General features: G+C 36.9%; 1 protein-coding gene across 43 annotated transcripts in view; it reads left to right on the top strand.

Moving 5' to 3' along the window:
- Positions 1–13003, top strand: part of ZBTB20 (zinc finger and BTB domain containing 20) — an 830234-nt gene that overhangs the window by 430819 nt on the left and 386412 nt on the right. For 5 of the 43 annotated variants that reach the window (XM_055110297.2, XM_055110296.2, XM_063602514.1 and 2 more), the window contains 2 exons: positions 2353–2422; positions 6086–6131. The exons of 37 other annotated variants lie outside the window; for them this stretch is intronic. The gene's annotated coding sequence lies outside the window, so the exon portion shown is untranslated. The remainder of the gene's footprint in view (positions 1–2352; positions 2423–6085; positions 6132–13003) is intronic. One more of the 43 variants, XM_063602526.1, reaches the window with a different exon arrangement.

Raw genomic sequence — 13003 nt, 5'->3', positions numbered from 1 at the left:
TGATAGTGTCTTAAAAGATTAATAATATCGCTGGTCCTCTGGAGGCCTGTCTTAATTCACTGGCCTGTTCCCTGGCATGTACTGTAATTTATCTAGTCTGATTTGAATAGCAAATGGCAATCGGCTGCCATTAGGGAAATGGGCATCATTCTTATTGATCCAGCATGGGCTGGATTTTATTTAAGGAGAACTGCAAAATGTTATTACCTTCAGGAGGAGAAACTGAAAACGGAGCTTTTCCCGTGTGTATTTCGGAAATGTTCTACCTTAAAAAGGGGGGAATGGATTGTGGATTTAGGAGAACGGAGAGAGATTATCATCCTGTTGTGTGAAAAGGGACATGTACAGGCTGTTTACAGCATAATTGTTTATCAGCAGGAAAGAATGCTCATGATTATAAGAGGCCACGGGCCTCAGAGGTTAGAACATTGGAAAGATAGTCTGACCTGTTCCAGTCCAACTTTGTGTAAAGCCTCTAGTTGCTCAGAATCCATTTGTCAGTCTGTAAAATGGGCTAAAAGAATCTGTTAGCAATGTGTAAGGTTTGTTTAGCATTTGTTTCACATCCTGGGAGTCTTGGATAAAGGATGTTATAGAATTAAAAACACACACACACAAAGATCTTATTTAATACTGTGCATGTTGGGGGGTAGTGTCCAGTATTTATTATTGCTCTTCATTCAGCGTTCTGGAAGGGACAAGTTATGTGCTGAGTGAAGCAAGACGAAGTAACCTCATAATTCTCATTAACCATTACTATATCTCTCAGGTCAACGTTGCATATATTGACTTTAATGTTCACCTGTTAGGGACAGGTCTAAGCCTGCACTTTTACCTTGTTTTACTGAATAAAGGAAAGCTGTCAGTGTTATTGTAGCAAATGTGGGAGACAGACTTGGGTCTTTCTGCCTACCCCACACTCTCTTTGCTGCAAGAATAGGAGCTGAATATACCATTTCTCTGAGCTTGATGCACATTTCCTGTGAAGGAGCGTGCACATACCTTATCCCTAACCTTCCTTAAAAGCCTCCCGGAGGGGAAAAAGGTATGACAAAGGTGGCTAGAGGAAGGGGCTCATTGCTACCGAAATTCTTCTTCATTCCACCTCGGGTTGTTAGGGAAAGAAACGATAATGGGCTACAGGAAATGGCCAAGTATAAAAGCAATAAAATAAATTGAAAATGACTTTGTTTTTTTGAGCGGCAGTAATTGCTATATGTTGTGATGTTTGCATAAGGAATTAGTTAATGTGTAGCAGAATGGCATGTGATACTTTTTATTTGCTTGATGACTATAGTCTCTGAGTGAATGACTTATTAAGGTTAATAAAGAAAAATTTGCTTGTGACTTGTAATGATCCAATTGCTAGAATTTAGCATCCCCTTATGCATTGTTGCCTAAAGGGGAGAAGGAAAAAAACCTACACACATTAATGGCCGACTGGCTATGATTTTTTATAGTGGTGTGAGAACAAACAATGTCTTCTAAATTGTTGGTCTGTCTATCTTTCTGCCTGCCTGGGCAGGAACGTTATGGCTTTCTTAATTCTCCTGTGTGATTTATCATCCTAAATTCATTGTTTTGCATAACTCTGCTCAAAATGAAGAAATGTCATTATTTTGCAGCGAAAAAGTTGTCATTTGCATAATGCCTGCCATTAATTATTGTGAGACTAATGCAGTTGTTGATATTTTTAGGGCACAGTGGTACAGCCTGCACCTTGTATAATGTCATTCTGAAAACATTGGTAGTTAATAGGTGCCACAACATTGCACAAATGGAAAAGAAGATGATGAAGAAGAAGGGGACACAATGGAACAGGCTGTGATCTTTATTTAGCTTTTTTTTTTTTTTTCCCTGAAATGCTTGGTGAGAGAAGACTATAAAAGGAAGCGAATAGAGCAGGAAGCTGTGACATCCAAGAGAACAAAGGGATTGAAAAGCAGAGGTTTTCTATTTAGGCTGAATTAGTGTAACCTGGGCTTCAGCCAGTTTAATGGAGGAAGTCATGTCTCCTGTGTTTTGGCTTACCTACGTAACCAAAGCCTTGAGCAGAATGTAGAGTTGGGCTTTTAAAACCATCAGTTAGAATAAGGTTTTGCCCTGAAACATGTTCATCTCATGGAAGAATTCTCTTAGCTGGGCACTTGGCCAAAGTTAAGAGGACACACCATGGTTTCATGGAAGAAAAAGCTGAAGACTATGATTTTCAGATTTTGATTAATCACTTGTCTGTACTTCACTTATTTCAGTATTTCTGTCTAGGATGATAGCTTTCCTTTCCTGCAAAAAGCAGACGGATATAGTAGTAGTATATTAGAGTGACATTTTTTTCCTCTGTATTGTTTGCAGTAGGTCTAACTTTTGCATCTGATTCTTTGGGGAAAGCACCTACCAAGGCTTCCTATTACCTATTTCACAGGTAAGTGAAAGTCAGTTATAAAAATTCGATCAGAGATGAAACTCATTACACTGAGTCTGGGAGGCATAAATATTACAAATGTAGGTAACTGTTGATCTTTTTAGTCATGGGAGCTTAAAAAAATAGACACATCAAATAGAATTTTTTCTCCTAATTTCACTGTTTCGTGTATATTATAAATTTAGATATTTCTTTTTTATCATTAAATTTAAAAGACATAAAAGAAATGGAGCCTCAAAAGTAGGTCTAGTTACTGACACTGACCAGAGATACTTAGAAAGAAGATATCACCCTTCAATGTTCAAAGCCTGGCATTGTAATCTCTTTGGAAAATGCAGTGTTTTTCAGACTCTAATCCAGATTCCAATGGCTATTCTGTGCCCAAAGACCAATTACTATTTTGGTGTTCTCTTAAAGCTAGATGATGCTTTGAGGGGGCCATCAGGACCTTAAGGAGACCACAGGGGGCTGTCTCAGTTTGTCTTATAATAAATATCTCGGCAGAATTAGGGCTGGGATAGTTCTGTAGATCTTGCCTTACTTTTGGAGTTTAATCTTCATGTGTTCAGTTTTGGGATATGTAAAAAGCCGGCATTTTCAGCTAGGAAAATTTTAATTTCTGTGTTAGGAAATTTTAATTCTACGGGGAATTACCACACTTGGAGTTGTAAAAAACAGATGAGCTCATGCGTCAATTGAGACCCATCTGCATTGCTGCTACTCACTTTTCCTTTTCTTCTGAAGAAAATGAAATTGTCCTAACACCCCAAATTAATGTATTTGACTATAATAAAATCAATATAAGCATACGATATAAAAACATAAGTAAGAAGTCCAACATCGAGGGGAAATGAAGAGAAAATGAAACAAGGGATTTGCACTTCATATGGTATACTAGTACAGACTGATTAATTCTTAATCATCTTATAACCTAGTAATGCCTAGTTATCTATCATATATTCTACATGTACCTATAGATCCTACATATAAATACATCAGAATAGCTGATAATCAGCTTAGCAGGTTATACCATTATTAGGGTGACCAACTTGTCCTGACTAGCCTAGAGCTTTCTCTGTTTGAACACGGAAAAGCTCACATCCCTCCTCAGTCTTGGACAAACCAAGGCAATTAGTACTATAACCATGATGGATACTTGTAAGGCATATTGATTTAATAGTTACATTATATATTTTGTCACCTCTTCTATTGCTTATTATATTTGAAAAGGCTTTGATTTCGTGAACAAACTGCTATATCCTTTTATGTAGTGAACAAATTGAGCCCTTTAGTGAACAAACTGAACTTTTTTTTTTTTTTTTTCGAGATGGAGTTTCACTCTTGTTGCTCAGGCTGGAGTGCAATGGCACGATCTCGGCTCACCACAACCTCCGCCTCCCGGGTTCAAGGGATTCTCCTGCCTCAGCTTCCCGAGTAGCTGGGATTACAGGCATGTGCCGCCACACCCGGCTAATTTTTTTTAATTTTTAGTAGAGATGAGGTTTCTCTGTGTTGGTCAGACTGGTCTCGAACTCCCGACCTCAGGTGATCAGCCCGCCTCAGCCTCCCAAAGTGCTGGGATTACAGGTGTGAGCCACTGCGCCCGGCCTGAACTCTTTTTTATAACATTAATTTTCTAAAGAATTTTATATAACTGTAAGAGAGGTTGAGTAAAGAAGCGTAGATTTTCATGCATTAAGTTTCTAGCACTTTGATCATGTATACTGTGGAAAATAGCAGTTTCATAGTAAATAATCACCTTCAACTCTGATCCCCTGTGTTCAGGAACTAATTTTAGAGCTCAAGTCTTACACAGAAACAGGGTAGAAATCCATATGTTAGCTGGCATGATTTTCATCACCTAACATCTGATAATCACGTCATACTGGCATTCTTTAATACTCACTGATTGCTGCCAGGACTTCTAACTTCTCTATCCTTTGCTTTGGAGTTTTTCTTCCTTTTACATCCAGCACTGTACTAAGAACTTGGGATACAAGATGGATAAGACATGGTCCTTCACGATGAGTTTTTCAGTCTAATCTATGAAGGAAAATTGCAAGAATGAATTTTATATAGCACATCGTCAAAGCTTAGACATAGAAGAATAGCACTTAGAATGTTGTTTGCTTCGTGGATTAGTTTGTTCATCTGTTTAATAAACATTTATTGAAGCTCTACTCTCTACTCAGCAATGTTCTTGACATTGTGGATACAAAGATGAACTATACTTGGAACTTTCACAAAATAAATAGTATAAAAGTATAGCTCACTCCTCTCCAGATTGAGGGTTCATCAAGCACAAGATTGCCATGTCAGCATTTGATGCCAGTCTAACTTACCAGGACCAGTTGGGCTGGGAAAACGTCTCCTTTATAAACTCAGAGATACTATTTTTAGTTAACTATCTAATTTGACTTACTCCTCCCAAGAAGTTTATTATAAGAGATGTGAGCTATTGCATGTAGGTGGTTTCCCAGACTGGCCTGTGCAGTCAGATGGAAAGAATAGAGGCCTCTGGGACAATCCAGAGAAGCCGCTGCACCATGCAGAATAAAGATTTTCTATTTAAAGTTTATGTGACTGGGATGAGATTTATAAGTACTGGAACACTTTATTCATCTACTTATTCATTCAGTCATTTAATAGCTATCAAGTACCTATAATGTTTCAGACATTGTTCTAATTACTGGGAATATAGTGAGAAATTAAACAAAGTTTCCTATGAAACTTATTTTATAGTGGAAGGAGAGACAGCCAATAATTATGTAAACAAAAAAAATCATTTTAAATAATGATCAGATCTAGGAAGAAAATAATGCATAATAAGGAGGTAGAAAATAGGGATATATAATTTAGAAAGTGCTATTTGAAATAGGGTAAGTAGGAAAGGTCTCACCGAGTGGAAGATATTTGAGCAAATATTTAAATTATTAGAAGAACCTAAGCATGTGGTGACCAGCAGGAAGAACATTTTAGGGAAAGGGGATGGATATTGTAAAGACTTTGGAGTAGGAACAACTTGAAATTTTCCAGGAAGAGCAAGAAGAAATGTGTGGCTCAAGTGGACCAAAGTAAGAATGATCATGTAGATAAGTAGGGACCAGCTCACATAGGCCATGGTAAAGACTGACAGAAAGCTATAGAGGATTTTTTTAAGCATGTATGATCTCATTTACATATTAAAAGAGTTCCAGGGCTACACTGTGGAGAACAGTCTACAGGGTCAGGGTGATACAGGAAGAGCATGTAGTAGTTATCGTAGTAGCCCAGTTATGCAAAGGGCAATGGCAGTGGGGAGGGGATGAAAAGTGGTTCAACTCTGCATAACTTGAAGGTAGGGCTGACAAAAGTTGCTGAGGGTCTCAATGTGGTTTTACATGAGAGAGACATCAGGTGTGATGAATTTCAGGCATTTCACCTCAGCCACTGGATAAATGGCAATATCCCATGGAGTTGGGAGCTATAGGGGATATGGAGAAATGAGCAGATTTGGGAAAGAGATGATTATGAGTTAGTATTGGAGAATGTTGAATTTGAAATTCTTTTCCAAATAAAGAGATGTAGTAGGCAGTTGGATACATGAGACAGGAGTTCAGAGGAAGGATTAGGACTGGAGATTCAAACTCTGTTTTTATTTCTGCATATGTATTTTCTTTACAGCATAAGCCTACAGGGTACGAAGAATGAACTCTGAGAATGTTTGGAGGTAAATATACATGTCCCATATTATTTGATGATGAACATGCAAGTACTGCTCTCAATTCAGTCTGCTATTTTTTAAAATTCCCTGATATACATTGCAAAGAGGTACCAACAAAACCATGTGAACACTTTCTAAGGGCACATATGGTTTATGATCATATTGAGTTGTAAGACAAACAAATTATTGTTTCATAATGATGTAAGAGTAGAAATAGGGGAAGACACAGATTCTGTAGTTTAATGTGTAGGAAAAATCAGTGTGAATTCGTAGGGAGGTGAAACTCTAACCCATTGTTGGAATTAGTGAAGATTTAAACAGGTAGTAAGGAGCAGTCAGGGCATTCAAGATATAAAGTCATAAGTAGATTGTACAAAGACATAAACTAGCTTTCTCTTTATGACGGAGCAAGGATGGAGAACAAGGACACCGGTCTAGCATCAGCAGAGTGTATATGTTTGTGAAGTTAAGGGAGATGAATTTATAAAAGTTGGCTAGAGCTAAGGGATTTGAACTTCCCCAGTAGCCCATTGGTTCTCACCTCTAGTATAATTCAGAATCACATTTGGAGCTTTCAATGAAGATGCCTGGATATTACTTCTGGAAGTCCTGATTATAGGTTATGGAAAGGCCCTAGCACTTGTATTTTCAACAGGGAGCCTATTCCAGAACATTTGCCCCTCCTAAAGCTGTGGTTATTTACTAGAATTAATAGTCCTGTGTGAGTAGCATGTACTGGATTGATAGGTAGAGTTGTCTCTCCCTGCACCAGGTGCTCATGGATCTTTACTCCAGTTCATTCGTAAGTGTCATGGCTCGGATTTTCTCCACATCTCTGCCTAAATTTTCAGCCTTTCTCTGTTTTATAACTTGGAACTACCTTGGCCTTTTAAGGCTTCCTTCATTTTCTTTCTATTTGTGGTCTCTTGCACAATTACCTATGGTCAAGTGTGGGTGTAGGGGTGAGTAAGAACCATGAGAGGGGTGGTGTCTCTTACAAAGAACTGTGAGAATGAGAAGAACTATGAAACTGTTATGCTGCAGGCCTAAATAATATAACTAATTAATACTATGGAGGCTGAATTGAAAGCAAAATATAGGACTTAAAGAGAAATTGGTATTTTTTCTAAGGAGGAACCTAAGATTAAAACCACAGATTTAATAAGATTTTTTATTCGTTTAATTGGTAGGGTATCTTTTATAACTACATAGTCCCAAATACTTAAGATTTTAGAATGCAACACATACATCTATAAAAACAGGAGAAGGAAGACTTCTAGAGACAAAAGAGTGCCTACAGAGGGTCACTTTTAGGCCTTTAGAGAAGGAAGGTTGGTATAGATGAATATTTTAAGTAATATTTTACTATGAAATAAATGTGCTTTTATTATGGAAAAGTTCAAATAAACAAAAATTATTTATAATTTCTCTACCCAGAAACAAGCACTTCTAGTGTTTTCTGGTCTTTTTGCACTTTGTGTGTACACAACTATCACTTCTTAAACAATATTTAAGTTAACAATATTTAACTTAGCAATATTTACTTAAACAATATATTTTCCTGTACATACATTGTTGGTTATATGCCTTTTCACTTAACAGTATTCCAAAAACATTTCTTCATGTAATTAAGTGGTATCTAAAATATGATTTCTTAAACTGCATAGTATTTAAGTCTAGGAATGTACTGTCATTTATTTAATCAACTCTCTATTGTCAGACAAGGTTACCAGTCTTTCACAATTATAAATAATGCCATGGTAAACATTCTTGCTTCTAAATCTTTGTGTAGATCTTTGAGTAATTCCTTTAGATACATTCCTAGAGGTGAGATTTATGGGTCAACAGTCTTCATATATTTTTTAAATTTTTGATGCATATTGCTAAGATGCCCTCCAGAGCATTTTGCCAGTTTTATTTTTTCGGTGGTAACATCTTAAAGTTTTCTTCCAAAAGTGATTTGATTCAAAGCCATGCTGTTGCTTTTCTCTGAGTCCTTTCTGGTCCACCAGTTATAGCAGACTTAATTTAACTCTTACCTTAAGGTTAACACTTAGAGTAACCAAAACATTTTTGTAGTCATTTATGCTGCAAATGAGACAGTTTACAGAATATAAATTGACAGTGAGATTTGATTGCGTTTCTTTTTTATGCATGTTCTGTACAAGCATTCTGCTTATCCTGGATAACAAACAAATAACAAAAAGAAAGAAAAAACCTTACCTCTCTTACTTGTCCTAACTGAACACTCACAATGCATTAGGCATTGAACTGAACATGGAGGAGATATGATTCCTGCTTTCTGAGACTTTGCAATTCCAAGTACCATGGTTGATAAGGTACAATATAAATAGTGGGCTTCTAGGACAATGCCCTGTGGTTAAAAGTAATTAAGTTATATGGTGCCAGCAGACTACAGGATACTTGTGATCCACATATGCAGGTGGATTGTGTGCATCAGTCATGATATCTGTGGAATCTGAGAGACGGGAAAGGCATACCTGTTTTAACTCCAGAATAATATAGAGAACTCAAATTCCTGCCCAGGCAAATAGGGATAAGTTGTAGACTGCAAATAGAAGATGGATTGTGGGGAGGAAAAAAAAAAATCTACTAGTTCCCACTTCTTCCACTGTGTCCCCTCCAGGGGACATTCATAGGTCAGGGTCCTTCATGTGGTAGCTTTGAGTTCCCGACATTTTCAAAACTGTTCTAGGGAAAGGGTCGGGCATGTATATGAAGACTATTTTCTTGTGAGCACAATGGGAGAATATTTGAAACTGGGACTCTTGTGAAAAATCAGAAAGGTTGCCAGTGTACCTGGGCCTTCCTATTTTCTTGAAGTACTGTGGTGGACTTTGTCATGCTTAAAGGAGGTGTGATTGGGGGTAGGGAATTGCTTGACTGAGAATTAAAGAGTGAGAGCTCCTGTCCAGTTGCTTAAACTGAAAAGGATTTCTGACACATATTTGGTTAGCAAAAATGACTGTGAGTTAGTGGGACAATTGTAGCACTGATATAAAAATTCCAAATAGTCCTTCCGAATAGATATACACACATTTAGAAAATGCATTATAAATGACATATAGCAAAAATGTAAACAAGCCATTTAATAACATTTTAATGCTTGATTCTGATCTCTTAATTAAAATGTGCATAAAAGAAAACAATGGTGGAACATCTGTGTGTGTTATTGGGATAGCAGGATTTATGCTGCACCCTGGGCTTTTTGTTCGCTTTTCAGTGTGTGTGAATGTGGGTGGGTTTCCTCTTTGAGCCACAGTTACCCATTCGACCCCCACAGGGTCTATATTCCCACCCACCTTCTCTTGGCCGTAGTTGCACCCCCTTTTTTTCCCCTCTTACTTAAAAGACTGTATGGTTTGTTCTTTGCTTAAATTAAACTACTCTCATCATTTGATCTGAAAGCCACTCTTCACCCCACCCCTCTAACCTGAAACCGTGACCTAACCCTGACTCACCCTTGTTATCTCAGCAGATGTACACAGCATTACCTAATGTTTTGGCCTCAGTGAATAATCTCAAAGAGCTTTGGGGAAAGTGTGGCCTTTTGTATCTGTGACCTTGCAGCAGTTATTCCTTAGCTGGACACTGTGGGATTTAGATGTTAAAAACAGACTTTCTACTAACCCCTGCTGGTGATTTCTTTATTATTATTACTGATTTGGAGGATGTATCTCTGAACCCCATTTTGCCCAACTGTTAAATGAGAGTGCCAGCAATCACAAAAAGTCAAGGGTTATTAAGTGCTTTAAAATCGTCCACTGAAAATGTTACACTGTGATATGCTTTTATTTCCACTTTTACATGGAACACATGTGATCACCAAAAAGTTTGTCTTTGATTAAAAAAGCATAAAAAGTACCTCACATCTTCTGTTACTCCCAGCAGATTTATGTATCATTAATACAAGAGAAAGTCACACACAAATAGCCTTCTTAAATATACAATAATTAATATTTAATGCCCCCTTTTATGAGGGGGTCTTTGTGCTGGGATGTCTCTAATCTTCACAACGTTCCTGCAAAATAGGTGGTTTTATTCTTTATTCCACAGGTGATGAAAATGAGGTTTCAGAATCATTTAAGTGATGTGCCTACAGCTTTATTGTTAATAAATGGAAAACCTGGGATTCAAACTCAAGTCTGTCTCTCTCTCTCTCTCTCTCTTTCTCTACATCATATTCTTCCTATAATATCATGACCTATATGGTAGTATGGTAGCTCCCATTTCCTATAGACCGTGGCTAGATGGTGTTATGAAAGAGTTAAGTAAAATGTGCCATTTGTGACAAATGTCTGAAAGTTGTTTTTATAACTAGGATTTAATTCACAAATGAAGAGTAATTATCAATATGTCACAGATGAAGAACTGCATGTATGGATCAGTATAATTTCTGTTCTTTGGCTTATGGATGCAGTATGCCCCAGGGAGTTTCACAAATCCACATGACATCTCCCAGTGCTGGGTTCTGGGTTAGCTGGCCAAAGTGTAAAATTCCTCCGTGTTCGGATGGCTCACAACTGGTTACTATCTGAAGAGATTTGTATAAAACTACCTACCATACGTAGACTTAGTTTCTTTTCTGAATTTGTCTCTAACACTTGAGTGGGGAAAAAAATACCAAATTTTGATACTGGGTTTGTTGTTTTTAATGGGTGTTTGTTTTTGGAAGTGTTGTGCCAAGAGAGGAAGAAGAAGTGGGTGTGGGTCTTTCTTCCTTTTGCTATTTTCCCTTTGCCTTCTTGTGGTCCTATTTCCAATCTGATTCTATATTATCAGTTTGCCATAATCCTTTGCAAAAGACATAAAATGTTCATAGACTGGAAGTTATTAAGGCTTTAAATCACATCACACTATCATTGGAGTAATTTTGGGGGGGAATTTTGCATATTTCAGTTCTCTAGTGTAGGGCATGTGCTGCATACTAGGGATGTAACTTATACCTGCTCTACTTCCCTTTATTTTTTTTCCTCAGGCTGAGAGAACCTTTAAACTTGTTATGTGTTCTGAAACAGATCAAATATTAGATTTCTAAGACTATCAGGCTGTGGTGGTGAGGGAAGGGTTAGTATTATATACAAATATGTATTAAGGAAGGCATCATAGTTAAGTGAGAAAAACATGGGTCTTGAGTATTATGGGAGCTCAGCCCTTTTCCTTAATAGCTGTGTAGCTTTGAGTGAGTTATTTAATTCACTAAACTAAGATTTTGAATAATAATACCTACTATATAGAGATATTTTACAGATTAAATGATATAGTACATATAGAATATTTAGAACAGTGCCTGACCCTGAGTGAATGTTGTTTGTTTACATTTCACATAGCAAGAAAAGGGAAAAATGGGAAAGAGTGGCAATTAGAAAATAATGATATTAGGTTTGAAAAAATTGTTTTCATCCTTTCAATTCAGCATAGTAGTAGAAAGAGCATTTGTCTAGCAGGCAGAGACTTGGGTAAAACTTCCAGCTCTGCCTCCAGAAAGCTGTAAAATCTTTGCTGTTCACCTTAGTATCTCAGACTCCTCATTGCGAAAATGAGAGAGTTAGAATGCATTATCTTGATTTAGTTATATACTTTTGCCTTCAGAAGATTTTTCTGCTTCTCAGAGTAGTCTATGACATATCATTCAACAGTGTATAAGTCTCAAAGGCCAACAGCCAAGTATGGCAGACAGGGCTGTTGTTAAGATATTCTTTTTCCTGTGTAACTATGTTTACATGTTCATTTATGTTCTTTGTATATTTGTCATGTGCCTGAATATTTATGCACCTGCATGGTTGTTGAAGTAAGCTCACTAGCATACATTCATACATTTTTGTGGGTATGTGTGTTTATATATAACCTATATATATATACAGTATGTGTGTATATATATAAATATATGTCTGTGTGTATGAGAAACAGATGCACTGTAGGCAGATAAAGCAGATAAATATAGATCCAAATAGAAGCATAAGCATATAAATATAGACGTTATATGGAGTGAAAGCAAGCAGATCAGCACCATTTCATTATTGCTTGAAGTCTTTGTAATAAAAGAGTTAGAAATCAGTAACTGACATTGAAATTATTGACTGAATGACACTGTCATATCAGAAGGCACAGTGTGAGGTAAGAAAATAACCTTTCTTTCAACTTTGAGGAGAAATTAGCAGGAAGATTTATTACTGTTAATTATTTGATTTAGGAAAGTTTTTAGGTGCTGTGTAGTGTTGTGTTTTTAAAAGTACAGAAATGTCACCACTCCTAAAAATACTGCCATACAACAAAAAATAAATAAGAAAAGAAAATCTATTCCAGTCTTGCAAAAAGATTTGGCAAATGTGACACCTGGATCCCTTTCGTCCACAGGCTGTGATTTGCAACTCTTGCCTATTTCTACATATAGACAAATGAGTTGGTTTCGTTCTACAGTATTTTCTACAAGCCCCTCTGAAGTCTTTAAGGAAACTCACCTAAAGGAGATATCTCAGGCTAAAGTGACCATTGTTAAGTTATTGTCATGGGGACGCTTGCAATTGTCTTTAGTGAGTGTGTTGTGTGAGTAAAACTGGGCTTCCATCTGTTACTTTCATATCACTGTCTGTTTTTACCAGTCAAAATAATTGGTTGTGAGTTTTTGCTTTATTTTATTTTGTTTTACTGAGAAGGGTATTGTGAGTTATTTTTAGCTAGCTAATTTACTTTTTAATGTTGCAAGTTATATCTTGCTCATGTGTTTGAATGCTATTTGAAGAAAAAAAAAGTAGTCCCTCCATTTTCCCTCTCTAAACCTCATCTATTTCCCTAGCAGATCTTATCTCCCCTTCAGCTTGTTGTAGGAACATTCAAAGAAGCTAAAATTTGAAGAA

This window comes from Pan paniscus, chromosome 2, assembly GCF_029289425.2.
Source record: "Pan paniscus chromosome 2, NHGRI_mPanPan1-v2.0_pri, whole genome shotgun sequence".
NCBI lineage: Eukaryota > Metazoa > Chordata > Mammalia > Primates > Hominidae > Pan > Pan paniscus.
This window is presented reverse-complemented; position numbering and strand designations above follow the sequence as displayed.